The 26,815-nt window shown below is 36.4% G+C and overlaps 1 protein-coding gene across 1 annotated transcript in view; it reads right to left on the bottom strand.

Moving 5' to 3' along the window:
* The window catches only part of bcl2b (BCL2 apoptosis regulator b), a 46,947-nt gene that overhangs the window by 4,403 nt on the left and 15,729 nt on the right, over positions 1-26,815 (bottom strand). The gene's annotated exons all lie outside the window — the stretch shown is intronic.

The following is a 26,815-nucleotide window of genomic DNA, read 5'->3' as shown; positions in this document are numbered from 1 at the left end:
AGAGAGAGAGAGAGAGAGAGAGAGAGAGAGAGAGAGAGAGAGAGAGAGAGAGAGAGAGAGAGAGAGAGAGAGAGAGAGAGAGAGAGAGAGAGAGAGAGAGAGAAATTTAATTAGAACAACATATAATTCATGGTGCTTGCTAATCCATCACTATTACCATTTCTTTTACTGCAGAAAATGTCGACTCTAGACTTTTAAAATCACATTTGATATCAATTTACCTTTCTTAAATGGCTCCTCGTGAATAGATCAAAAGTAATTATAGTTTCTACAAAAACGTCTGATACACTTAGCCTAAACAAAATAGCCTAATCACATGCAGAAAACATAGCTGTTAATGTAATTAAGGGTGGGATTATTTAGAATCTCACAATTCGATTCAATTCTTGGGGTTATTATTCAATCCTTTTTACTCAAATGTAGTAAAACTACTATTATTGTATGTGTCAATTTTTTTATGCCAGGTCCTTACATTTGAAAGAAAGCCTTACATATGACACTATGGGTAGGGCTGATACCAATCAAATGAAACCATTAGCCGGTTGCATTGACAGCGAAGACTAGTCTGAAAAGTTAGTCATCAAAAAAAAAATCTTCAAGTCAGTTACATAAAAGGTAGATTTGGTCTAATTTGAATCAGAAAAGTAGGCCTGATTACCTCTTGTCTAACTGCTATTGCTCAGACTAGTTCTTAAGACATAGGGCCCTATTTTAACGATCTGAAACGCAAGTGTCAAAGCGCACAGCGCAAGTAACTTTGTGGGCGGATCCCGGCGCTGTTGCTATTTTCCCGGCGGGATAAATACCTCTTGCGCCTGGCGCAAATCTAAAAGGGGTTGGTCTGAAGTAGCTTCATTGTTCATAGGTGTGGTTTGGGAGTAACGGGAAACAAACCAATAAGAGCTTTATATCACATTCCCTTTAAGAGCATGATGGACGAGGTGCGCTTGTTCCATGGCGCAATACTATTATAACGGCGCATTTACCAGGCGCGCTTCAGAAGTAAAAGAAAGAGAAGTGACATTGGGGATGGGACAAACCCACCCAAATTAGCTTCGGTTAAACATGCATATAATAATTTGGGTAAATGTGTAAGCTTTATGCCTATTTTCCCCATCGTCATGGACACAACAATGATTTCCCTCGTGTTTTAATATTTTTCCTTATAATAATGTATCATTTGCAAAAAGTTAAATGCATTTGTGTAGATGAGAGAATCATCTACAGTTTATGCGTTGTTCACACTCTGTATTATGGCCAAGCATGCGCGCTTAAAATAGCATCTGAATGTACGCGCAACGCGCCACAGACTTTAGACTAGTTTTTTTCTGGTCAGTGGCGCAATTGTTTTATAGAACAGCAAAATAGCATGAGGGAAAGTTTGCGCCGGAACACGCCTCCTCTTTGCGCTGAACCGCCCCGGGGAGCGCAAGTGTATTTCTTAGTTAACCGACGTGTGTCTGTGGAGGGAAAAGTCCGCTTTGCGCGGGTGCAAAATAGGAATGATACATGCGTCAGCGTACAAAGTCATTTGCGCCGGGTGCAAGATAGGGCCCAAAGTCTTAAAGGAAGTTCCCTTCAAAATGAAAATTCTGTCATTATTTACTCACGCTCAAGTTGTTTCAAACCTGTATGAATTTCTTTCCTCTGCTGAACACAAAGAAAGATATTTTTAAGAATATCAGTAACCAAACAGTTGATGGACTCCATTTTTCCTCCATAGTAGGAAAACAAAATACTATGGAAGCCAACTGTTTGGTTACTGATATTCTTAAAAATATCTTCCTTTGTGTTCAGCAGAAGATATTCATACAGGTTTGAAACAACTTTTTTATGTGAACTATTCATTTAACATAGAGGCAAAGTTTATGCAACTATAGCCACAGTAATTGCATGAATACAAAATTAATACTTTAAATATCAAACGAAAACCGCCAACATTTAGTTCTACGATGTCTAAGTCTACAACATTTCCACACACTTACAAGGCTGCAAATAATAATAAGTAGTCAAATCTTTTGTATATGATCTTAAAGTGAGATCTGTATGAAGTGCAAGTATTCTCTTGAAATGTTAGCAACGTTCTCTGGCTTGATAAGAGTTTATGCTGTATGTAAAGTCTTAGGGAAGCCCGTTTAAAGTGTTGCACTTTCCGCCCCCTAGTGGTAAGAATGCGGTCTCTGCAGTCCATAGGGATGGAGAGATAAACATACTTAATTCAAGAGCTCCAGAGCCTTCCAGAGTCTACATATACATATTTTTAACCCATACTGCCACACACCAACAAAATATGTCAAATATAATCTCATACGGTCACTTCACCTCATGAATCTGTCCAACATTTAGGACACATTAGTGATTTCCTCACATATGTTAGTCTGTAGTCTCAGACTGTGTAGTGTCTTTAAACACAGAGCAGAGAGGATGTCCGCTAATATGACGACTGTGGGCAACCAGGGCGGACAGGGGAAGAGACATCCCGAACCAGAATCTTTGTGTTTAACAGGAAGTCAATACAGCTGAACTGGGGGAGAGTTCCTCCTGTAGTTCCTCTCCAGAGGACAAAACTCAGCGTGTTGGAGACTATTACTACATAGATACCTCATATCTAGCGTAAGTATTCTAGAAGTAGAAAGAAGTAGAAAAGTAACATTATGATGGGCTTAATAGACATTTATCAGGTTTTGGCAAAAAGGAATATTAGAAAATGTTCAATAAAAAAAGTGATTCATACAGGTGTGCCATATGACTTTTACTTATGTGGAACAAAAGTTAAAAAAAGAATGTTCATGCTACTTATTACTTGTTACAAAAAGCTCCATAAAGGAAAAAAGAGCATGATTTCCAAAAGACAAAGCCATGTGAGGAACAGTATATAACTGAAATCTCATTTATGTCAAGATGCTTCAAACTAGATTTTGTCAGTGGAATCAAAGTTTCTTTTCTAGTATGTCTCAAAATTTACATGAAAACTGAGTCTGACATAACACATTTGGTCACAAATATATGCAAATGCGATTTAAGAGATTATTTGTGAATGATGAGTTCAATTTTGGTCAGACAGCTTCTTAAGACAAAGGGGCCGTTTACACAACAGTTTTCAATTAGAAACTGAAAACTTTTTATGCGTTTTGGTTGTTCATTTACACCAAAATGGTGTTTTGGGAGTCTGAAAATCTAAACCTTGAAAACAGGTAACAAGTTCACATTTTTGAATATGAAACCATTATTGTCTCCATGCAAACTACAAAAATGCATATTTGTGAAAACTGTAACATCATGTACATGCATATTAGGTGTTCAGTTTATAGGTGCGTAGTGTTTCTTTACAAAGTGACAACGCCAACTACTGGCCTGGCAGCAGAATACAGCGGTTGTAGTTGTTTTTGTGGACCCGTGTGAACAGGGACCGTTTTGACAACATTGTCGTCTGTACGTAAAAAACGCAAAGGAAAAACTTTTCCGCTTTTAGTACACTGTTTGTCGTGTAAACGTACCATAATAGTTCTGGACAGTTCCTATGATACTTCATTAGTGTTTTTTGTTGTTGTAATTTTTGGAGCTGGAGAGTCCTTGCTGTTATTAACTGTCATAGTATGAAAATCAGAGACAGGTCATTCTGTTAAGCTCCTTTTGTATTCCATGGAATAAAATCGTCCAGGTTGGAGGTTCATTTCGGGGTAAACTATCACTTTAAATTGATATACAGGAAGTATTTCCTTTTATTCAGTCCAAAACACCAGAAAACTATTTCCTCTCATCCTCCCTTCCATGTAGTCTGTGAGAGACACAGCACAGCTGAGAATAAAACTCTGACTTCCTTACATTTAAACTGCTCAAGCCTTTCGGAAGGATAACATTTGTGTATCTCTATTAACCTCTGGTTGTTTTCTATGTGAGCCAAAACCACAAGGGAAAATCATCATCTCATCAAGTTCTTATTTAACAGGCATGCAAGCCAGGCCGTTTTTGTGTTGTACTCCCTCGTCCCTTTGTGTACTCCCCTGATGAGACCTAGGCACATTTCAGGTATAAATGAGTAAACACCGCATGCCACACTCCGCGCAAACAGTGTTTTATGAGGGTTTTTTTCAAGCCGCCCTTGTTAAACTTCACACTGAAAACAATGTGAAGGGAGTCACTGCAGTGACAGCTCGTTGAGTGTGCTTTTGCGTAAAAAACTTTTTATATGTTCGCCCACACATACATTCCAGTCCCTACTATTGTACGATATGCCCACAATCGATGGAAAGTCCCTCTGAGAGAACAGCAGGAAACGTTACTTTGGAGAAGTAAAACTTAAAAGAGAAAGTGAAGATATTTTCCAAAGGTTGCCCAAATGGTGGAGACAGTTCAATGTTAAGAGGCCACAAAATCCTGGAGGCTTGTTTTCATATGATTACAGATCTAAAGAGTTCTAGAAGTGCTCGGGCAAGGGCTTGGGGTCACATGAGTGAGAATACAAGCAGGAGATATGGAAGATACTTCATTGATCCATAGAAACCTAAAGGCATCACTAATCTAAAGAAAGAGCTTGACCTGGATGAAATGTATGACTACATATCAGTATTTATTATTGTTAAATAAAAACTATAAAAAATTATTTTCAGCAATTCAAATAAAGCAGAAATATAACAAATACTAGATGAAAAACTTTACCATATTTCACTATATATATAGTTTTATATAAGTACAATAAATTTGTATAAATGTAATAATATATATACACACATATATATTATGTAAATGCAAACTTATATGTTGGAACGTGATTAATCGACTTGCCAGCACTAATTTATATATACTGGAAATTTTCATTTAAATTATATATATATTATTTAACTGAAAATTTCCAGTGAGACTAATCAATGTATTAAACGCATGAAAGCAATATCTGACATAATTTTTAACATATCTTTCTTGACTCATGATATGATCAGAACGGCAAAAAAAAGAGATCAACTTAAAATTGTATCATAACTGCAAAATACAGATGATAACTGGACACTCTTGCTATATACATACAGTATACAGTTATGCGCATTTTATTTTCAGAAAGTAATATGCTAGTATACATATACATCTAACAATCTATGCGTCACTGCAGAATAGAGCATTTCTAAATGATTTTGAGAGCTTTCTTGACTCCATGAGTGTGTTGGAAATCACAAGATCTCTGTGATGGGAGAGAGTCAGGTGTGCATCATGGGACAAGAGCGCAGGATCAAGCGTCACACTCTCATCATTCACTCCGTCAGGCCTTAATACACTCACACACACACATCACATGTGACTTCTCTTCTGGAGAGTAGCGTATATTTTCCATTACCCTCATGTTGATAGATAAATACACTTCCAGAAACTGATGGCTGTCACAAGATATTCCAACGACACTTTGGAATTTTTTGCAACACTTTCACCCAGTCATTTAAAAAAGGTGCAGTGAACTACTTAACAAAAATTTCTTCCCTGTATGTTTCTTGCTTTATACTTTTATTCATGAGTGTTATTAATTCAAGGTTGTTACAGTATATAGGAATATATCCCGTATATATTCCTAAGTAATATCCCGGTAATTTACATGAATTTACATACAGATGATCAGGGGCGGCGCCAGATAATTTTTACCGCAGGTGCTGAGGGGTGCTAGATCATTGACAGGGGGAGCTGCGCAATAATATATATACAGTATATTATATATAAATACTATTAATAAATGAGCAAAACTTCGCCACTCACCGTTTAATATTCAATTATTTTAATTATCACAATTAAAGTTTTAATTTTATTAAATTGATCAAGCACAACATTCAGCATTCAATCAAATATTCTTAAAGATGTATTATTATTAATAATGTTATTTCAACATAACTCATTATTTCGACATAATATGTGTGCATGCAACAAGCAAGCATTTATAAATCCGGTGACACGTGTGCATTGATTTTTATTAATAAACTAGTGTTTTCTGTGTCAGTCTCGGCTGCAAAGATGAAGTTGACGATCGCCATCTACGTAGTGAACGCGCCTATAGAGAGAACTGCACATAATGGATTACATAATCAGAGAGTAGCCTATTTCTTTTCGTTTCGAATTCTTTCACTTAAAGAGATTTCAAGCTTTCTATAGATATATTTCTTATATCTGTGAGGCATAAGCTGAGTTTCGGTTAATTTATGATGAGACCCGCTCCAGTTCACGTGAAAATGCAAGTGACCGCACCGGCGCCTACATGTCATGATTATATTGTCTGCTATATTAGCTTCTTATTTATTAAATCCAGTTAATTGGTTGATGAAAAATTGATTAAAATTAAGAAACAATTTTTTTACAAAAAGAAATTCACTTTAAAGAAAGTCTTTCTACAAAACAAAACTTAATGAAGTGGTCTGACCCACTCCATGTATATTGCGCATTCTATCTTACTCATGCTGTTCACTTTTCATAATCAACATAGATGGAAATAAAAATAGCATTATAATATTTTAACAAATATGAAACTAAATGCGCTTATTTAATGGCTACAACACGCATAGTAGGCCTACAGACTCTATTTGTATAAATTGCTGCACATTCATTTAATTCTGAATTTTGCACATATAAGTTGACAGGCATTTGTTTGTGCATAATAAAACATATCTGCAACATTTATCAAGTTCACGGATAATTGTGTGCATTTATTAATCATTATGATAATAAAATCATAATAAAGTAGGCTATACTATGTACAAAAAATCAGATGAGCCCAGAATATGAATTAGATTAGAAGAATGTCCCCTTATTATGTCGAAATAACAGATATTATGTCGAAATAACAGATATTATGTCGAAATAACGAGATATGTCGAAATAACGAGATATGTCGAAATAACGACTTATGTCGAAATAATATATATTATGTCGAAATAACAACTTATGTCGAAATAAAGACTTAATATGTCAAAATTACGAGATATTATGTTGAAATAACAACTTAATATCTCAAAATAACAAGATATGTTTTCTTTTTTTCTTCTTCACCATGCGGTTCAAGGGCTTCCATAGAATACAGCCTGAATATAATTGCATCCAGAAATTATTTTTGGGGGTGCTATTGGGATGCTTTGGTCTTTCTTGCTGAAGCATCTGCTAGCCCCTCCCTAGCGCCGCCCATGCAGATGATATTCTGGACACTCTTGAAAAATTAAACATGATCAGGTCATGTACAAACGAAGGGAGGTCATGTGACAGCACATGACGTTCTATTTTGTTTACTATTTTTAGGCAGTGTACAGTATTGCAAATTTTTATTCAGAAAGTAATTTAAATAAATGTGAATGCTGCCATCTGAACTCTGGTGCGCACCTAAAAAGTGGACCAAGACCCCTAAAAAGACGGGTCTCTGTCCACTTTCAAACGAACTCTGGTGCGGTTTAACTGAAATATGAACATAACATGGACCAAAGACATCTAAATGAACCAAAGAGAGGACATGATGTCACAAGATGCGACCCTAAAGAGGACAAAATGGTCAAGCATACCTGGTAAGCATTAATAAACGTTACAGAAAGTGGTTTTAAAAGTTATTATATTGTTTATGCTACATTTACATTTTAGATTTCACATTTCATGCAGGAAAGTCAAGTTCTTCGACATTGGACATGATGGAACAGAAAAGCCCAATGGACTAAATTCTCTTCAATTGCACTGTATGTCGTAACATAGTCCAAAATGAAAATTGTCATAATTTAGGGTGTCATACTCACCCTCATGTCATTCCAATATTTTTGTCTGTTGTGATAGTCACTGTGTCAGATTATGCGATTTTGACTCCTAAATTCTTATAGTGTCGTGGACAAAAAAAAATGCCAGACTACACATTGCTTCACCACAAAGGATTGTTTGCGTCTTTACCGACGTGTGATATCATCAAGAAGGCGGAACATAAACTTAAAGTCATCATAAAATTAATCCATGTGAATGGAGCTGGTCAAACAATGAGCACTCTGTATGCAGGTTGATCAATGTTTAAATACAGTATGTGAATAAAAGCCTTATTTAAATCCATTCATGATCGTCTAAGACATGGATTAAACGACTTGATTCATGGATTACATTTACCATCTTCTTATGAACTTTTTGAAGTGTAATAAGTTTTGGTGTAATGTATTGTAATGTATAGAGGTACATAAATCCTTCTGGTTTCATTAAAAATATCAGATTTTTGGGTGAACCATTAAGATTACCTTAAAGTTTCTTCCTCACAGAAATGACTGCAATGGCTCAACTTGTTAATTAGAAGGTCATATCATATAAATCATATAGTGTATCAAATTACCAACTGATATCATCAATGTCCTTTTTTTATACTGAAAGGCTGTTATTCAAGATGATGATTATAATCCTTATGATCTTAATTGTTATGAACATAAAATGCAATTGCTCGTTTTACGTTAAAAAAAAAAGTGCAGTAAAAAATTTGGGTCAATTTCATCTTTTCTTTATAATAGATTTTGGGATGTCCTCTACATGTTTTATAGGTCAAGGAAGTAATGGGCTAAATGAATTATTCTTCGTTATCCCATTTGGAAGCTGATCTTCCCCATCTTGTGATGTGATGGCTGGTATTCACTGGAGTGAAGGAGTAATGCTTTCATCAGCAGAAGTGGTTCTTAAGGTCAATAGGACTGCACAGAGGCTTAAGACTCCCTCTCCACACTCTTCTTTCAGTGCATGTCATATGAAATCGGGAACATTTTGGTGGAAATCTTCTTCAGCCTCCTTCTGCCATGGAAAACTCAGACTAATGAAAACTCCATGTCCTCATGTCGCAGTTCTGCGGCTACAAACTCACGTTATTTGCTAGACTTGTGTTTAATTATTTTTTTTTAAACAGAGAACTAATGGATGTGAGGCAAGTTACAGAAAGAAAACCTTCCCTGTCATCGCGTCAAAATGTTTTCCAAAAAACAATACAATTCTGGTATTTATCAAATTACAGCAATGTGTCACTATTCTAACAACAGTAAGAGGTCATCCTGATTTAAAACACATTAAAACTGACAGAGTGCAGCCTTTCCTTGATAACATGCTGAAATGATTTGGCATTTACATCATCTGGCCAAATTAGCTAAGCAAAAAAACACAGTATATGGTATATTTCAGATACTATACTGTAAATCAGAGAGCAAAAAAGTTGACACAATCTAGCTTTTTCATAATTTCATTGTGTCTACACCATTTCTTTATCCTTATAGAGAGCAATATGAAATAATGTGCAGAATTATTATTAACTCCTGAACTCTGTTTGCCCCTCTGAGAATGGGGCAGAGTTCGGAGATATTAGCGAGAGTTTGAGATGGTACATATAAAGAACCAACAGCCAAATAATCTGTCAAATCCTGCAGATAAATGGCCATGATGCGGTGGAGATCTAAAGCAGGACTACACAGCAATCTTTGAACTCAACCAATGGTTTTAAAATAAATAATGTAAATAGACTCAACAGTGCACGCCTCTAGACATAACACAGTTGACAAAGCAGGTGGTGATAAGGTGTGCCCTAATCCTAAATTATCTTTACATGATAAGGCAATGTACTTTTCAGCTTACACAGGCACGGCACATCACACGGCATATCACATATTTTGTTTTTTCGAGTTTTGTCCTGCATCATGGAACAAGAAAGAAATAAGCTTGAAAGGGAAGTGTCCGGACCAAACAACATGGCAGCCATGTTGAAATCCAAGAAGAAATGATTGCTTCAGAGGTTCCCATCAAACAAATAGTAGGCTCCAATGGACAGGTAATATCGCAATATTCTTTACTCTGTATCTCAGCATCATTCATTGTATGACAGCAACAGTGGCTCCTTCGGATTGGAAAGATGTTCAAGTCATCATGAAATGGAAATTCACCCATCTATTTTTTCATATTTGTCACCATCCAATCAACAACTAATTGATTGAACTAAGAATACGCGCCACAATTATTTTTTCGACAATCGACAAATTTCACTCTGCTGTATGTCACAAAACAGAAGAAAAGATCTGTTTCTATTTCAGTATCATATTAAGTCATCTAAAGCAGTGGATCTCAACCTTTTGGACTTCAAGGCCCACAAATTGCCCACAACTAGAAAGATTTATATTTAAATATCTTAGAAATATTTAAATAGAAATATCTTGATTTTAAGTTGTTTTCACTTATTTTAATGCTTGTTTTGTCTTGTTTTAAATAATTTTAAGTTATCTTGAGGCCCCCTTGGAAGTTTGTTTGCCCTCTGATTGAAACCACTGATCTAGAGAATATTTAGCTTGACAGAAGTCTGTGCAATTATCCTATTTTCCTGAAAGAGAATTCCAAAACTTAAATGTGTAAACGCTAACTTATATGATAAGTTAATTGTGTCACCTTGTAGTAATACACTAGCATTTGGATAATCTCAAAGCAAACACACATGGACTAAAACACAAAAATGCACTTCTGATTTCATGAAAGTACCCTGCAAAACCTCCCACCGTGAAGCCTATTTTTGTCAAGTTGGTCTACATGGCAAATTTTAATTGCTACTTTTAATTGTCAAACATGCCCTAATTGGCCACGTCTATTGCTTTGGGCAGTATTTCTCTTTCAGTCAGGATAGAAAAATTACTTTACTAATTTGAAGCTTGTCTCATCGCGCCTGGTTAAGACACAGTGTTAGGACACAGTGTTGGGCAATTTGTGGACTAGTTTCCACAGAGAAAGAGAAACAGCCAACTCGCTTCACACAATAAGGTCAGCAAGCCTCAGTCTCAGGGGTGTTTGTCCACTGACCTGGCTGAGTGGCAAACTGATGACAGAGGACTTAATTCTGCCTTCGCTACCAAGATAGCCACATGTCAGCAAACTGGTAGTGAAGGACATTGGATAAACTCAAAAGGTGTGGGGGGGGTTGGGGTGCTGTGTCTATTGATTCGACATGGCTACAGAGAAAAAAAAATGAGCAACAGTGCTCCTGCCTTACAGTTAATTAAAGATGACAAGCATACCACAGTAATCGCAGCTGCCATATCACATGCACCTGCGTATTCTTCAGCAGAACGAGGAGGTCTCAAAGAATAAACGAGATTGCATGTCCCATTTTAAATCATCCCAAAGCATTGGACATAATAATAATAATAATAAGTTTTATTTATATAGCGCCTTTCCAGAGCTCAAGGACGCTTTACAATAGACAAGCAACAGTAAAGTCAGTGGACAAAGACAGCAGACAAAACAACAGTGGTACAAATTTTTTTTAAATAAAAACCTGCAACTTAGGAGTTATGACATTCAGAAAATAAGTGAGTTGACATGAAGACATGAAGTTTTAGTCTAGGTACTGTAGGATAGCACACAATATTGTCCTGTGTTATCAAATTTCATCTGTATGACGCTCTGTGCATCCTGCACACATTGTAATTTCATTGTGTTTTCCTGTGGCTGGCAGGTTTCCAGAAGAACGCTGTTAGTATTCATGGGAAAACACCTGAGGCACCTGAGAGCCGAGCTGACTTGGCATAAGAGATCGAGCCGCATGCAGTCTCCTAAATTATCTGCAATCTGACCTGTTCCTCCACATAAATATTCAAATAAGTGTCAGTGCTAGTGTGTGCACATACACAGAATATCTCATTGGGGCATTCATGCTTCACTGAGAAAAAAAAAAAAGTGATTTCTAATAGATTGTGGGGAAGCATTTTGCCAGAAATTTTCACAATAGACATTTCTCATCCAAACTAGCTGCATGTAAATCAAAGTTTGGGGACTGAGCATTGAGTGACGGTCTTTTTAATTTTTGGATGGGAAGCCAGCAAGGAAGACAAAGGACAATGAACAATGGAAAGCCGAATGACGTTATAATTGAATATCATACCCAGCTTATTTTCCTCAGAACATCAATCCAATATGACCTTCGCTGAAACAATGATTTAATTCATGAGGAGGCTATTGTCTGAAAAATATTAATTTAGATCAAACTTGATGGACCTCTTGAAGCGAGTAGAGGAGTTTTTAAGGGAATATAGCCATTGGTGCTAAGGTATCTTTTCATCCACGAAGATAACAAGTCATGCTATGAACAGAAAGCATGCTCTTAGCACTTAATGGGCAAATGTCTGTGCCACTGTTTTTTAGACCACCATAGCAAGATTCTCTTCAAACTGTTGCTCCGCCATGAAATCTACTATGTACCATATAAATGAAATTGCAACAAATAATCAATTGCCTTCTAATACGTTTCAAAATGAAATTGAACTACACAAATTGCATGAACCAGACACAAGCTAGTCTCAGCCTCAGTAGCTCATCCCTGACAGCAATACAACTTTAAGGAATCAAGACGTGTAGGTATTTCATAATTTAACCAGAACTAAAATCTATATTCTGCTTTGATTTCAAGCATTCACTGAGATTCCTGCACCCAATTTCTTCCATACAGATGTATTATTGAGGTATAATCTATTTGAAATAAACCCACCCCAAATGGTACAGAAAAAATAAGTAGTTGTTTGGACGTTTTTCTACCTGTCATGTGGCGGTTCTTGGCCATAATAGTCTGCGATGAGGACCAGACTTTGTGCCGCAGGTCAAAAGTCTGGCTAAACGATCTTAACTGTTTTAAAACAGTGTCCACCTGGGACTAAAACTGAGAAGAATTTCTGGTGACAGCCTGGAGCCAAAAATCATTGGGCCATCTCTGAACTGTCAGGGTTCTGTCCTGACAGTCTTGTCAATCTTGTCTCTGTTCAATGTTTCTTTGTTTGTTTTGTGCCTGAGCACATGGCTTTGTCTTTGTTTGTGTTGGCCATTTGCTCCTCTTATCCCACCTCCTTGTTTCCCACTACCACGCCCCCTTGTTTAGTCCACAGCTAGTCCTCCTTTCACTAATTGTGCTCACCTGATCCTCATGTGCTCTGGTCTCTTTATATTGTGCCTCTTTCCCTCATGTCTTTGCTGGTTTGTTTTATGTGTTGTCTGCATTCATTGTGTGCATGCATTCTTGCTTCTTGTCAGTCAGTGGCAGTGCTAGTTTTAGTTTCTCTGTCAGTTCTAGTTTTGTGTTTGTTTTGATTTTTTTTATCCAGTTTTTTCCCTTTGTTCCTGATTTTAAGTCTAGTCTTTATCTTGATCTAGTTCTTCCAAGTTTTATTTTTGGTTTCTCACTTGTTTTTTATTTGATTATTATCTAATCTTTTCTTTTTAGTTCCCTACAAGGTAGCTGTCTTGTTTTATTTCTTTTTGTAAGTTTCAGTTATTTATATATTGATGTTTTTTTTAAGATCCTGTTTTATTTCTTTATTTTTCTCTAGTCTCATTAGCAGTTTTATTTTGCTTGTATTACTTGTTGTCTTGGCCTGTCCAGTCAGTGTTGGGAAAGTTCCCTTTCTACATGAACTAGTTCAAAGTTCAGTTCACAAATTTTTAAATGAACTAGTTCAGTTCATAGTTCATACTTCAAAATTCTGAACTAGTTCATAGTTCTTTTTTCCCATATGTTTCTGCGAGCTATTATTATTCAAAATTATTGCCACAGCCCATATAGAACCACAGATAGTAATTATTTGATCGGCGGGCAAAGTTTGCACAGAAATGTAAGATTTTTCCCATCCTCATCAACCTTGTCATAAAACTCGTTTAAATGATCATACGACACCTCCTTGTTGCTTTTTGTTTTTATGACGCATGCGGTGGTGGGACACTGGTGGCTGGGGTTGCCAGATTGGGTGTTTTTCCGCTACATATTAAGGCCTGTTTACGGTGTGTTTTAGCTGGGTTTTTGCTTGGAAAGCTCTATAGAAATCTGGCACTCTATTGAATGAAGTTAAAGAGAGTGTGCCATTCACAGACACCAGAATAAGCGAGTTGACAGTAATGTTCATCAGGCAATAATACAGTACGTTCAGTTCACGTTCGCCCAAAATATGAACGAGTTCATGAACTGTCGTTCAATGAACGCGTTCAGGCACAACACTGTGTACAGTCTTGTCTCGTGTTGGTTCCTGCCCCGCATCCTGTTGCACCCTGGTCGTTGACTCTCCTAGTCTGGCAGCTAGCCTGGTGCTACATACAGTCTCATCACCAACTGTCAAGCCTTGTCTCCATCTTTGGTCATCACGTCTTTGCTGTCTCATCTTCGACCTACCTGTTCTCCAGTTGTGCCCTCGACCTACCGGTTCTCCAGTTGTGTGGCCTGCCCTATTGTTTGGACTGTATTCCTACTTCACCTATCCTGTACAGTTACTTGTTGTCAATAAATTACATCCCTTGTTTATTCTGCATCTGGGTGGTCCTCCACAGAATTCCTGACATGAACAGCAGAAAATCAGATAACAATAGAGCTGCACACCAAGCCATGTCAATCCCACACCATGTTCATTGTGTGAAAAGTAACTGATATTTATATTTACACAACTCACATGTGCTTCATGACCATTTTGAATACTTTTAATAAGAACTTAGGAAATGCACAATTACAAAGGCAGACATTGTTGTGTCGAAAAAACTTTCAACCGCTCCACCTTGAACAGTGATGACGGAGGTTAATGCATTGTTAGCGGTGGTCTGTGTGTGGGTGTGCTGCGCTTTCCCTGAGGAGAAGGGAAGAAAGCAGCCAGCCCTGCTATAAATAAACAGGTCAGGCCTGGCAACTAATCTAATAAAAATGTCCTTATTGTATCTGCCAAGAGCCGGCAGTCCGAAAGGGCAGGCGTGGTGCATGTGGAGGTCGCAGATATTGGCAAAAGATCGCTGAGTCATCACCTGGTGGAAGGGCGTATGGAGTTGGATGCCGATCTATCCTCTTTCTACAGGCACTCAGCAATAATCAAGCTAATCAGTATTGAGCCACAATTCCTAATGACAAAGGCATCCATTTTCATTCAACTGATCGAAGGCTGCAGACTTAAAGTGAAGTGAAATTACTGTGCCACCAAACAGAAATGCAAAAATAATAAATCTTTTTCCCTAACAGTCACCCACCTATCATTAGTCAGACCAACAGGTAGTCCTGCCCCAAAAACTTTTTGAGTATCTCCACCAGCTCAACTGAATATTTGAACTGTGGTAAAAAATAAGTGTCTGCATCCAAGCGCTCACTAACTAGTGAGAGGAAGCATGAAGTAAGTTTCTTATCAGCCGAATACTGGATCAATTCAAATTAGAGAGGAGCCAGATTCATGTTTCTTAAAGTCCCCCTGTGGTGATTATAAAGCGTTTAATGTTGTTTTATGTCTATGTGGTGTTTTTAATATGCTTTAATACAAACCATGTGCAAATTCAACAGTCAACAGTATTTTCTCTTTAAAACTGCAGTGAACCAAAGACACAATCTCAAAAACGCGGTTTGAAATCGCTGGTGTTTCTGACGTCACAAATTACCTTGTAACCAATCACGTCAAGGTGTGATCGTCCACGAGTGGATCTTTGAGCTGGTGAATGGAGGCGGGGCTAATTTGCATATGCATAGAACAGAGCATACTAAATAAATCAAGGGTGTAGAGTTACATTCATCTATTTTCATCTACTCTATATCATCTAAGCATGAAGACATTTTTTCATGGAAAAAACTTTAAATATGTCATTTTGGTTTGTCATATGTCATCATCAGTTTTGAGGGATAAAATTATTGACTACAGGGAGATTTTAAGATAAATTACACGTTTGTAAGAATGCCCATAAGTGCAAACATTGAAAAATTCTCAAGAAGTTTTCAAATATTTTCTTGAGAACACATTTTTTTAAGAAGAATGTGACAGGCATTAGTAATGTTATCTGATTGTATGGCAGTTATAGCAGAAGACTCAATGAAAAACACCTTTAAAGGCTGTCTTTTTGCACTGCCTGCGGATTACCAAAAAAAAGACTAAAAGATTAGAACATTTTTAAGAAATGTTTTTTGGAAAACAGAATATTCTTAACTTTATTCTTAAGTTAGAAAATAAGAAGAAATTAGCAGTTAAGATGAATTTCATTATAAATAATGTTTTGTGAATCTGGCCACAGAATGAATTACTGGTCAAAACATTGAGTTTTGTGTCACTGAGTTTTGCTTAAAACTGTTAAACTTTTAGTCAAACTAACCTTAAACGTTTGGTTTATTTGATTAGCATAAAAGCCTCCTTCTAAAAAGAGTTGTGCATCAAAGAACCCCTTCAAATCCTCTGGGGTTTGGTTCAAGCAAACTGAATCAAGCGTTGTGATTGATGTGGACGCAATTGGTTCAAATTCAGTTCAAACCTTCCATGTGTGAAAATGACATGACTGTGGATGCTTCATATCCAGTGACCATAACCGTTACACCAAAGATCAAACCAAAACATCAAAGACCTTTAATGTGAGGATCTTTTGTTTCATATATCAAGAGCATCAGTTCAGCAGGCATGAGATTTAAGCAGGTTCAGATGCTAATGGAGAAATGTGCATATAATGATGTACATCTACCTGAAAGTCTTTAGGTCTACACCCATCAATCTATGAACTACACTTCACAAAGAGATCCGAACAGTAACCAGTTCACTTCATAAATATAGACATGGCTTTACTAATATGAACCTAATATGTACCTCTTCACAGTGTGCCTTTACTTTTGAACAGCAACATTAAGTGAGGGAGAGGAAGAATTCTTCACTTACACGCTCAAATGCTTCCAGAATTGACACTGAGATAACGACACATTAACCATGAGAAATATAACATACTCCTGTGGTCTGCTGGGTCCTGAAGGACAAACAGGTTCAGTGGAGGAGTTTATTTACTGAAACCAAAGAACTAGAAGTCTACAGATTGACCATTTCAGACACATTTGCAATTTAAAATTACCAACGCTCTTGAATAGTTGTTCACTGAGCAACAGTTATGTTTCACATTGTGACTTCATGCCTTCAATCAACAAAGCTACGGAATATACTTCAGAGATTAAACATTGTGTTTCTGTGTATTTATGTTTACAAGGCGAAACCTCAGTTAATATGAGCTGCTGTTTCTTAGCAGCCTGTGAAATTAAATTTGGATTATCAGAAGCAGGGTCGGAAATTAACTGGGTTTGGGGCAAAAATTCCACCAAAATTAATAAAAATTGTTCCAAAAATTCAAGATATGCCTTGTATGAGTTTTTGATGCGTACAAAATGATATAATTAAGCAATAATCACATGAGTAAGATGGTTGATTTCCTGTAAGTGACATTTTAGACACAATATTTTCTGTTCTTGCTCTATTTCACCAACGAAACTAGTTCCAAACAAAGCCACACCTGAGCCACTGCGCAAACATAGCAGTGTTTTTTTTTCCTCTGTGATGAATGAATCTGCATTTTGAATAAATCTGGTGATTCAAAGATTCAATGAACAATTCATAAAGAAGTTGGTGTGTTCGACTTGAAGTGGTGCTGTGCAGACCGATCAGTGTCTGACATTAAAGTACAGTGAGGCCGATTCGGAAGCAATCGCAGCCGCCTGCTCCTCTAATCTGCTCTCGTGGTGCTTTGATGTCACACACCGGTCGGTCTGCGAACACACCTAGTCCCTTGCTTTGTTCCTGAATGAATCAGCTGTTTTGAATGAATCTATTGAATGTATGATTCAGTGACAATTATTTTTTATAATTTTAATCATTTAATATTTCTGTATTCAAAATGTTATATTTAAAACATTAATATCATTACATTGTTAATATGAATGTAAATGCATTCATGTCTCTTCTGAGACGCACTAAACTGTCTGTAAATATAATAAATGGCACTTAATATGCAGCTTCTGTGCCACATCTGCAGTGCAAAGATTGATTTTGTTGATGCTGATTTAATTTAATTGGCAATAGTTTGAGTGTGTCTTATTAACTGAATTTATTAATTTAATTTAAATGTAAGAACTTAACACGAAAGTTTACATAATTTTTATAAGGTTAGAAAAAAATATGCACTCAATAAGATAAAAGTGCCCCTGGAAATAATTTTAAGGAGGCAAACATTGCTCAGTAATGGGAAAGTTAATTTCTTAACTTTAAATAATGACCAGAAGGTGCTCCTAATTTTTTGACTGTGCTTCTAAAATGTTTTAATTAGAAGCACAAGTGCTCCTAAAAAATTAATACATTTATACACATTAATTATACATGTTAATCCTATTCTAACAGTATGACAAAGAAGAAAAGAGTGTCCTATTGTTTTCAAGGTTATTACGATCTCCTATTACGATCTCTGTCTATTTCTTTGAAATTATAAACAGACTGCAAACAGATCGAAACAATAATGTCTGGGATTTCGGATTATTCTTTATGGGTAAACTTAGAAAAATGTTGGGCATTGAAACTTAGCATGGACAGTATCACTTTCAGGATATTGATAGGGACAACGCTTTCACATACAGAGATCCAGTATGTTCCCGTAAACAAGTTGTGTGACCACACTGTGTTGCTGCTAACTTTTCCATGGTGATGCTAGCATTATACAGATGCCAAGCCAGTAACCAGGGAGATGTCTACTGCAAAGCCAAACGCCTGGTTGCACTATGATGGCTAGATGCCAGCTTGTTGAAACATCTTGAGGTTCAAAGTCGGTTTAGTGAGGCGTGGTTAGTCGGGGAAATCGAAATACACAGACATAAAAGCTTTAGGATTTATTGGTTTTGGAGAGGAAGCTACTTTTTGTTATAAACATATGGATAGCGCGTCTCTGCTTCATTCCACTGTAGAAAAATGAATTGTTGCCGATTCCGTCATTTGGAGCCCAGAGTCTGCGCTGTAATGATCCTGAGTTAGAGCTGCGGCATCAAGGCCCCGCACACAATACGGCTCCCGCAGACTCAATCACTAGCACAGCTGTCAGTCATGATGTTACACCCCATTTTTATAGCATCAAATAAGAACTCAAACCAAACTTATTGAGAAAACAAACACTTGAACATACGTCTGCATGATGAGAACTACCTAAAATGACAGAAACCATCTTTGGAAAAAAATATTTGAAATGTAATTGGATTTTTTTGTTTGATTACGTAAAGTTTGATTGCGTCCCATTTGATTACATGAAGAGGATAGGGCTAAAGACATATACTGCAGCCAGCCACCAGGGGGCGATCAAAATGCTTTGGCTTCACTTTTCAGGTCTTGTGTAGCACACTTGGTAATAATAAATAATCGGCACACATAATATGTTAGATTTTGAAGGTGCACTAAGTAACTAAGATTTTTACATTTCCTGGAAAATATTTGAGAGGAACTTGTGCAAACAAAACGTATAGCGATGGTTTCTATGGTTGCTAGGGTATTGCTAGATGTTTAGGCCCTTTACTAACCCACAAGTTTTATATATTTCCATATAATAGAAAGAAATATAGTGCAACATTATTACATTGCTCAACAAGATAGCATCAGCATTTGTCCTGTCCCCGACTCCGTTCGGGACCAGCAAGTTTTTAGGGCCGGACTTGAACCAATCTTTCCAGGCCGGAAACCCCCTTTTCTGCAGTGAAAATGCATATGGAATGGTTAGAGAATGGACACAGGCCAGGAACCATGTCGGTGGAAAAGGTGATGCTGGAGTAGGCAGAGCTGGAGTACTAATGTTGTTGTTATACTGACGTGCAACATAACAATCTGAAGTTCTATGAAAATTTTTTAAACAAAGTGGACAGTCCTTGTTTTTTTATGGATTATTGTAGTATTTATTACAAATAATTTATCTGTGCACATAATTTTTGTAATTAAAAAAAATGCAAACCACAACCATCTAATGATCCAATCAATTCCCAGTGAAAAAATAAAGTACCGGCGTCCTTAATTGTTTCTTGCTCAAAAAGCCGTTTTACACAGATATACTTCAAAGTAGGGAAGAAAAGACTATCATAACTTTAGTTTCATGCCAACTTTTAAAGCAAAGGTGTGATCTAATCATTTTGTGGATTCCTTTGTTTCACAGCACTCAAATGAGTCTTATTTAAAGACTCAGTGTTCTCATCCATCATCTTTGTGGTTTGAGTTTTTAATGTAAAAGAAGCCAAACAATACAGAGTATGAAGCCATATTGAATCCATCAAATTAAAAAAATAATGAAACTCCCCCATGCTCCACAGAGCACACCCCATAATCTAGTCTCTTCTGGAGCTCAACCCACTAATAAAGTCTTGATAGTTTTGGCAACAGATGTTCAAAAGTTAATTGCTAATGAAAAAAATCTCAAACTCCACTTTTAAACCTTGAACAACATGGAATGAACCAAAGATTTTGCTGGGTAAAGCGGTGACTAAAGATATTAGATCACCAGTTAAACAGTTGCAAACAGTAATCTACTTGAAGGAACTTGACCTGCCTTGACATCTTTGCAGTTTTCTAGCACTTACAATATGGTTCTGTTTCATCAAGTATCAGGTATGAGTTTGAGAGAGTTTTTTTTACATACTGACAGTTTCATAAATTCATAGTAAACAGAATATTAACGTTAAAAGGGAAAGTGTTATTTTTTCCCATGTTAAAATACTTTGTCCAAGGCCAGTTTAATGTGCAGAGAAAACTACAGTATAAGTAAACCATTCATCTAGTAGTAGGCCAACTTCCTGAAAAGTATAATCATTGACATTTTTAACATTGCTGAGTTAGTTCTAGCAATGTTGTTGTGGTCAAGCTTGTCAACGTCAGGCTCAACCAATGCCATTTGGGGCATTACTACTTGTTGGCTGAAGCGACAGTAAATGTGTTGGTAAAAGTGATTATTTTTGTTATTCCATTTGGATGAATGAATGAATGAATGAATGAATGAATGAATGAGGCATTTTTTATAGCACTATCATATGTACTCACAAAATGCAACTCACAATGCAACCAAATACAGAAACGCGCTGCAAATACTCACAACACAACCAAATAGAGAAACTCGCTGCAAATACTCACAATGCAACCAAATACAGAAATGGACTGCAAATACTCACAATGCTACCAAATACAGAAATGCGCTACAAATACTCACAATGCTACCAAATACAGAAATGGACTGCAAATACTCACAATGCTACCAAATACAGAAATGCGCTACAAATACTCACAATGCTACCAAATACAGAAAAGCGCTACAAATACTCACAATGCTACCAAATACAGAAATGCGCTACAAATACTCACAACACAACCAAATAGAGAAACTTGCTGCAAATACTCACAATGCTACCAAATAGAGAAACTCGCTGCAAATACTCACAATGCTACCAAATACAAAAATGCACTGCAAATACTCACAATGCTACCAAATACAGAAATGCGCTACAAGTACTCACAATGCTACCAAATACAGAAATGCGTTACAAATACTCACAACGCAACCAAATAGGCTACAGAAACACGTTGCAAATACACACAACGCAAACAAATACTGACAAAGCAACCAAATACAGAATCACACCTAAAATACTCACAACGCATCCAAATACAGAAACACGCTTCAAATGCTGACAGCGCAACCAAATACAGAAACAGGCTGCAAATACTCACAACGCAACCAAATACTGACAATGCAACCAAATACAGAATAACACCTAAAATACTCAACGCAACCAAATACAGAAACACGCTGCAAATACAAATTGTGAGTATTTGCAGCACATGTGTTGTCAAACTGATGAAGATGTTTTATTAATTTGCTGTGTTTTCTTCAGTTGCTGCACGTTGAGCTCTCTCCGCCACTGTAAAAACCTTAATGATAAAACACAAGTAGATCATTTGAAACAACATTGGACCCCAATTTTTTTAAAATTTTTTATCTTCTTTTGTGGAATAAGAAAGTTAAAGATTTGGAATGACACTCGTTTATGAACAAACTATCCTTTAAGGTAGTAATATTCGTCATTTGGGGGAAAAAAGGGGTATGTTTGAGGGTACTGGTCCAATGACAAGCTAAAGGTAAATTTTTTGCACAATCCTTTAATAGTGTATCTTGAGAGATCAGTTAGTGATCACTTTGTCATTGTCACATGACACAAGCAAGTAAACTCTATCTTGCCAAATAGAACATTTCCCCATTTAAAACATAACGATGCCTCTCTGTGCTCCCTCAATGTGTAGACAACTCTGGGACATAAGATTGTCCACACAATCCAACTGCACATTTTATAGTCTGCCCATTGCATTCTTTATGGGCAGATAAAAAAAAGAAAGCAAGAACGAGTTCAATGACCTCACCAGCACCCAGTCGATTCCCATCCAGAGCTCTGCAGAAAGAATGAGAGGAATGCATTGGAGTGTAGAAACAAACAATTGCACTTTGTTCCCTGGTACAAGAGGCTTCCATTCGGCCAACAGAGAAAGATTCCTCTAGCCACTATCAAAGGAAGCTCACTGCCTAGTGAGCTAATGTGCATTGCATGGCATTATTAAACGATGTATATGTGCTGGGATCTATTAATTTATTTAAAAAATACATGAAATGCAATGCATACATATGACTTAAATACACCTCTTTGATGAACAAGTTTCTAAATTAAAAGTTATTTTGATATGTTTTGAAGGCAAAAACGCATTTCAAATTTTTACTGAATAAAACAGAAAATGACATGGAGAGGACCACTGCAGACAAAGGAGGGCAAATCAGGATGCAGAATATCATGTTGGAAAAAAATGAATTTTAAGTATTATTAATCCATTATATTATTAAAAATATATATTTTATCTTAAAGATAATCATTTAGGTATGTACATACATGTATTCAAGGTGTACAATTTTTATTTTTATTTCCTTTAATTGATGGTTACACCACATGACGTTTTAAAGTAGTAAAATTTTTACTTTACTTGAAATCAAACGTGTTTTGTTTTTTTAACCAAAATGGCACATCAGCTTTAAAATAATTTTTTCTTTTATTATATTTTCTTTTTATCATGGACACTGTTTTCAGAATCAAGTATTCCCAAGAGCTATGTAGAAAATATAAATAAAGAAAAATCTTAATTATTAGAAAAACAAATAAATTATTAGAAAAAAATTCTGCTATACGTAAGAAGGTCTGGTTAATACTTGTGTAGTCAAGGTTATTTGAAATTTCAGACAGCTCAAAAACTTGAGGCTGAAGTGTTTCCAAAGAAGCATTTAGCATGCCAACTGGACTGGCTTGCTTAGCATGCACTGGGAATTGAAGTGAACTCAACAGTTGATGGCTTGACAGCTAATTTAGCTGCTGCATCAAACACTGAACATCACAGGACTAACAGAAGCTTAGACTCCAACTCTAAAGTTACAGCGAAACCATGATGCTTTAGATGTCTCTCAGCACAGGCAGCCGCTCCCTGGGTTTCTGTCCGTTTAATGTGGTCTGGCAAGCGTATTGTGCACACTTCTCGCTCTGAATTTTATTAAATGGGGCGTTTGTAGTTTGATGAAGGTTCCCCTCCAAAACCACCCCACCCTTCGCCTGTTAACATCACCTAAAGATCAAAAGGGGCTAATCGCCACTATGGCTGCGGTTCACCTTATTAGCTGCTGCCTTCCAACAAACTTTTTTTCAAAGTATTTTGCGACCATTAAATTAAGGTTAAAAAGGACAAAGTCAAATTAAAAAAGTGTTTTGTTATATTAAAATAAATTTTATTGACAATCAGCATACATTGCTGATATTTACAGAAAAACCATGTCTAGACGTTGCATTGAGCGAATCCAAAATGCGGAGGCTCAAACGGAAGAACATATTCCACTAGTGCAAACCACAAGCTGAACCACCCAAATTATTGCAGCCTGAAACTGTCCATTGTAATAACACTTCCCTGTGCTGAGATTATAAATAATTCAACATGTGTAGCCTAACCTTACATTAAAACCATTAAAAACTGAATCTCAGGCCTCGAAGATGAACTTCAACTTCAATCTCTATGCCGCACTATGATCTGAACTGCTCCTTTATTAAGTTAATTCCAAGTTGCTTACAAACAAGCTTCGACAATGTTGTAAAGGGAGCTTGTAACTGCAGATACTCTTTACAGGAGAGCGATCTCATGCTGTAGCTGACGAGAGACATTCGAGTTGGAGAAGGGCTGCTTTTGGAGTTTGAGGCAAAGACGAATTGAGAGCCGCCAGCATGATATGGAAATGCTAACTTGAAGTTTTTATCACCTCATCGTCACCACTTCAAAACCGATCTGACAGTTTCAAGTAATGACTGAAGGAAAGAAGAAAAGCTGCAGAAAGTTTGGTGGCACTGAAACAAGCCAAGCTGAGTCTACAAGCTTCCAGAACCATCACAAAGTCATACAAACAAAATCTAGATAATGCTATTCAGCTTTTCTTGAGTCCCAAATCAGCATATTGATTTCTAAAGGATTGTGTGACACTGACGACTAATGACGCTGAAAATTCAGCTTTACCATCACAGGGATAAATACGAGGCTGACTCCAGCTCCTTATTCCTCAAACTATTCGTACCACCTTAAAAATGTTGGATGGTTGTTAACCCCCCCCCCCTCTGTGCCTTTGGCCGTATTCCTTAAAGGAACAGTTGTACGGGAATTATGAGCCCGTGAATCGGGCAGCATTTTTCACTTAACAGTGTAAATATATACTCCTGTTAAAATTATCTTGTCTGCCTCTATAAATGGTGTAAGCTACCTGGTGAATTCAACCAGAGTACTTATTTTGTATTTAAGTTTCATTTCTTATTAAATGTCTTTTTAAAGGTATGGAGAAAAGTGATATTATGTTTGCAACTGAGATTTAATGTTATGTCATTTCTGTTCTTTATTAGAAGTCATCCATTACTCCAGTCTAACATATATATATATATATATATATATATATATATATATATATATATATATGTGTGTATGTATGTTAGACTGGAGTAATGGATAACTTCTGATAAAGACTAGAAATTACATAACATTAAATCTCAGTTGCAAACATAATTTAAAAAACGGGAATGTAGAGGTATAGATAAATTCGTTCTTAAACGAAATCCTGCATTACCACATTTTCTGATGTGTTATTGTTAAATTATGGTACCCAGATCATGCCGCACCATTGCAACTTTATGTGACGACAAAGCATAATGGAGGTGTCATTACTTTATTATTTCACAAGTTCTCAATAAAACGAGCACGTATAGATATATTCATTCTTAAACGAAATCCTGCATTACAACATTTTCTGATGTGTTATTGTTAAATTATGGTACCCAGATCATGCCCCACCATGCAACTTTATGTGACGACAAAGCATACTTGAGGTGTCATTACTTTATTATTTCAGAAGTTCTCAGAAAAATGAGCACGTAGAGGCATAAATAAATTAATTCTTAAACAAAATCCTGCATTACAACATTTTCAGATGTGTTATTGCTGAAATATGGTACCCAGAACATGCCCCACCATTGCAACTTTATGTGACGACAAAGCATACTGGAGGTGTCATTACTTTATTATTTCACAAGTTCTCAATAAAACGAGCACGTATAGATATATTCATTCTTAAACGAAATCCTGCATTACAACATTTTCTGATGTGTTATTGTTGAAATATGGTACCCAGATCATGCCCCACCATGCAACTTTATGTGACGACAAACAATACTTGAGGTGTCATTACTTTATTATTTCACAAGTTCTCAATAAAACGAGCACGTAGACGTATAGATATTTCATTCTTAAACGAAATCTTGCATTACAATATTTTCTGATGTGTTATTGTTGAAATATGGTACCCAGAACATGCCGCACCATTGCAACTTTATGTGCCGACAAAGCATACTGGAGGTGTCATTACTTTAGTATTTCACAAGTTCTCAAAAAAACGGGAACGTTGACGTATAGATAAATTCATTTTTAAATGAATTCTTGCATTACAACATTTTCTGATGTGTTCTTGTTGAAATATGGTACCCAGAACATGCCCCACCATTGCAACTTTATGCCCCGACAAAGCACACTGGAGGTGTCATTAATTTAGTATTTCACAAGTTCTCAAAAAAAACGTGTACGTAGAGGTATAGATAAATTCATTCTTAAACAAATTTTTGCATTACAACATTTTCTGATGTGTTATTGTTGAAATATGGTACCCAGAATATACCATTACATGCAACTTTATGTGCCGACATAGCACACTGGATTAGTCATTTCTTTATTATTTCACAAGTTCTCAAAAAAAGGGGAAAGTAGAGGTATAGATAAATTCATTCTTAAACGAAATCTTGCATTACAACATTTTCTGATGTGTTATTGTTGAAATATCGTACCCAGAATATGCAACTCCATGCAACTTTATGTGCCGACAGAGCATACTGGATTAGTCATTTCTTTATTATTTCACAAGTTCTCAAAAAAGGGGAGCGTAGAGGTATAGATAAATTCATTCTTAAACGAAATCTTGCATTACAACATTTTCTGATGTGTTATTGTTAAAATATGGTACCCAGAACATGCCCGCCATTCCAACTGTATGTGCTGACGAAGCATACTGGAGGTATCACTACTTTAGTATTTCACAAGTTCTCAAAGAAATGAGCACATAGAGGTATAGGTAAATTCATTCTTAAACGAATTCTTGCATTATAACATTTTCTGATATGTTATTGTTGAAATATGGTACCCAGAAAATGCCCCACCATTGAAACTTTATGTGCCGACAAAGCATACTGGAGGTGCCATTACTTTAGTATTTCACAAGTTCTCAAAGAAATAAGCACATAGAGGTATAGGTAAATTCATTCTTAAACGAAATCTTGCATTACAACATTTTCTGATGTGTAATTGTTGAAATATGGTACCCAGAAAATGCCCCACCATTGAAACTTTATGTGCCGACAAAGCATGAAATCCATTAAGGAATAAGGCCAAAAGCACAGAGG

This window comes from Siphateles boraxobius, unplaced genomic scaffold (assembly GCF_051911475.1).
Source record: "Siphateles boraxobius isolate OS27281-9 unplaced genomic scaffold, OSU_SipBor_1 1, whole genome shotgun sequence".
NCBI classification, from domain to species: Eukaryota; Metazoa; Chordata; class Actinopteri; order Cypriniformes; family Leuciscidae; genus Siphateles; species Siphateles boraxobius.
Note: the sequence above shows the minus strand (reverse complement) of the source record. Positions and strands in the feature narration are given on the sequence as shown.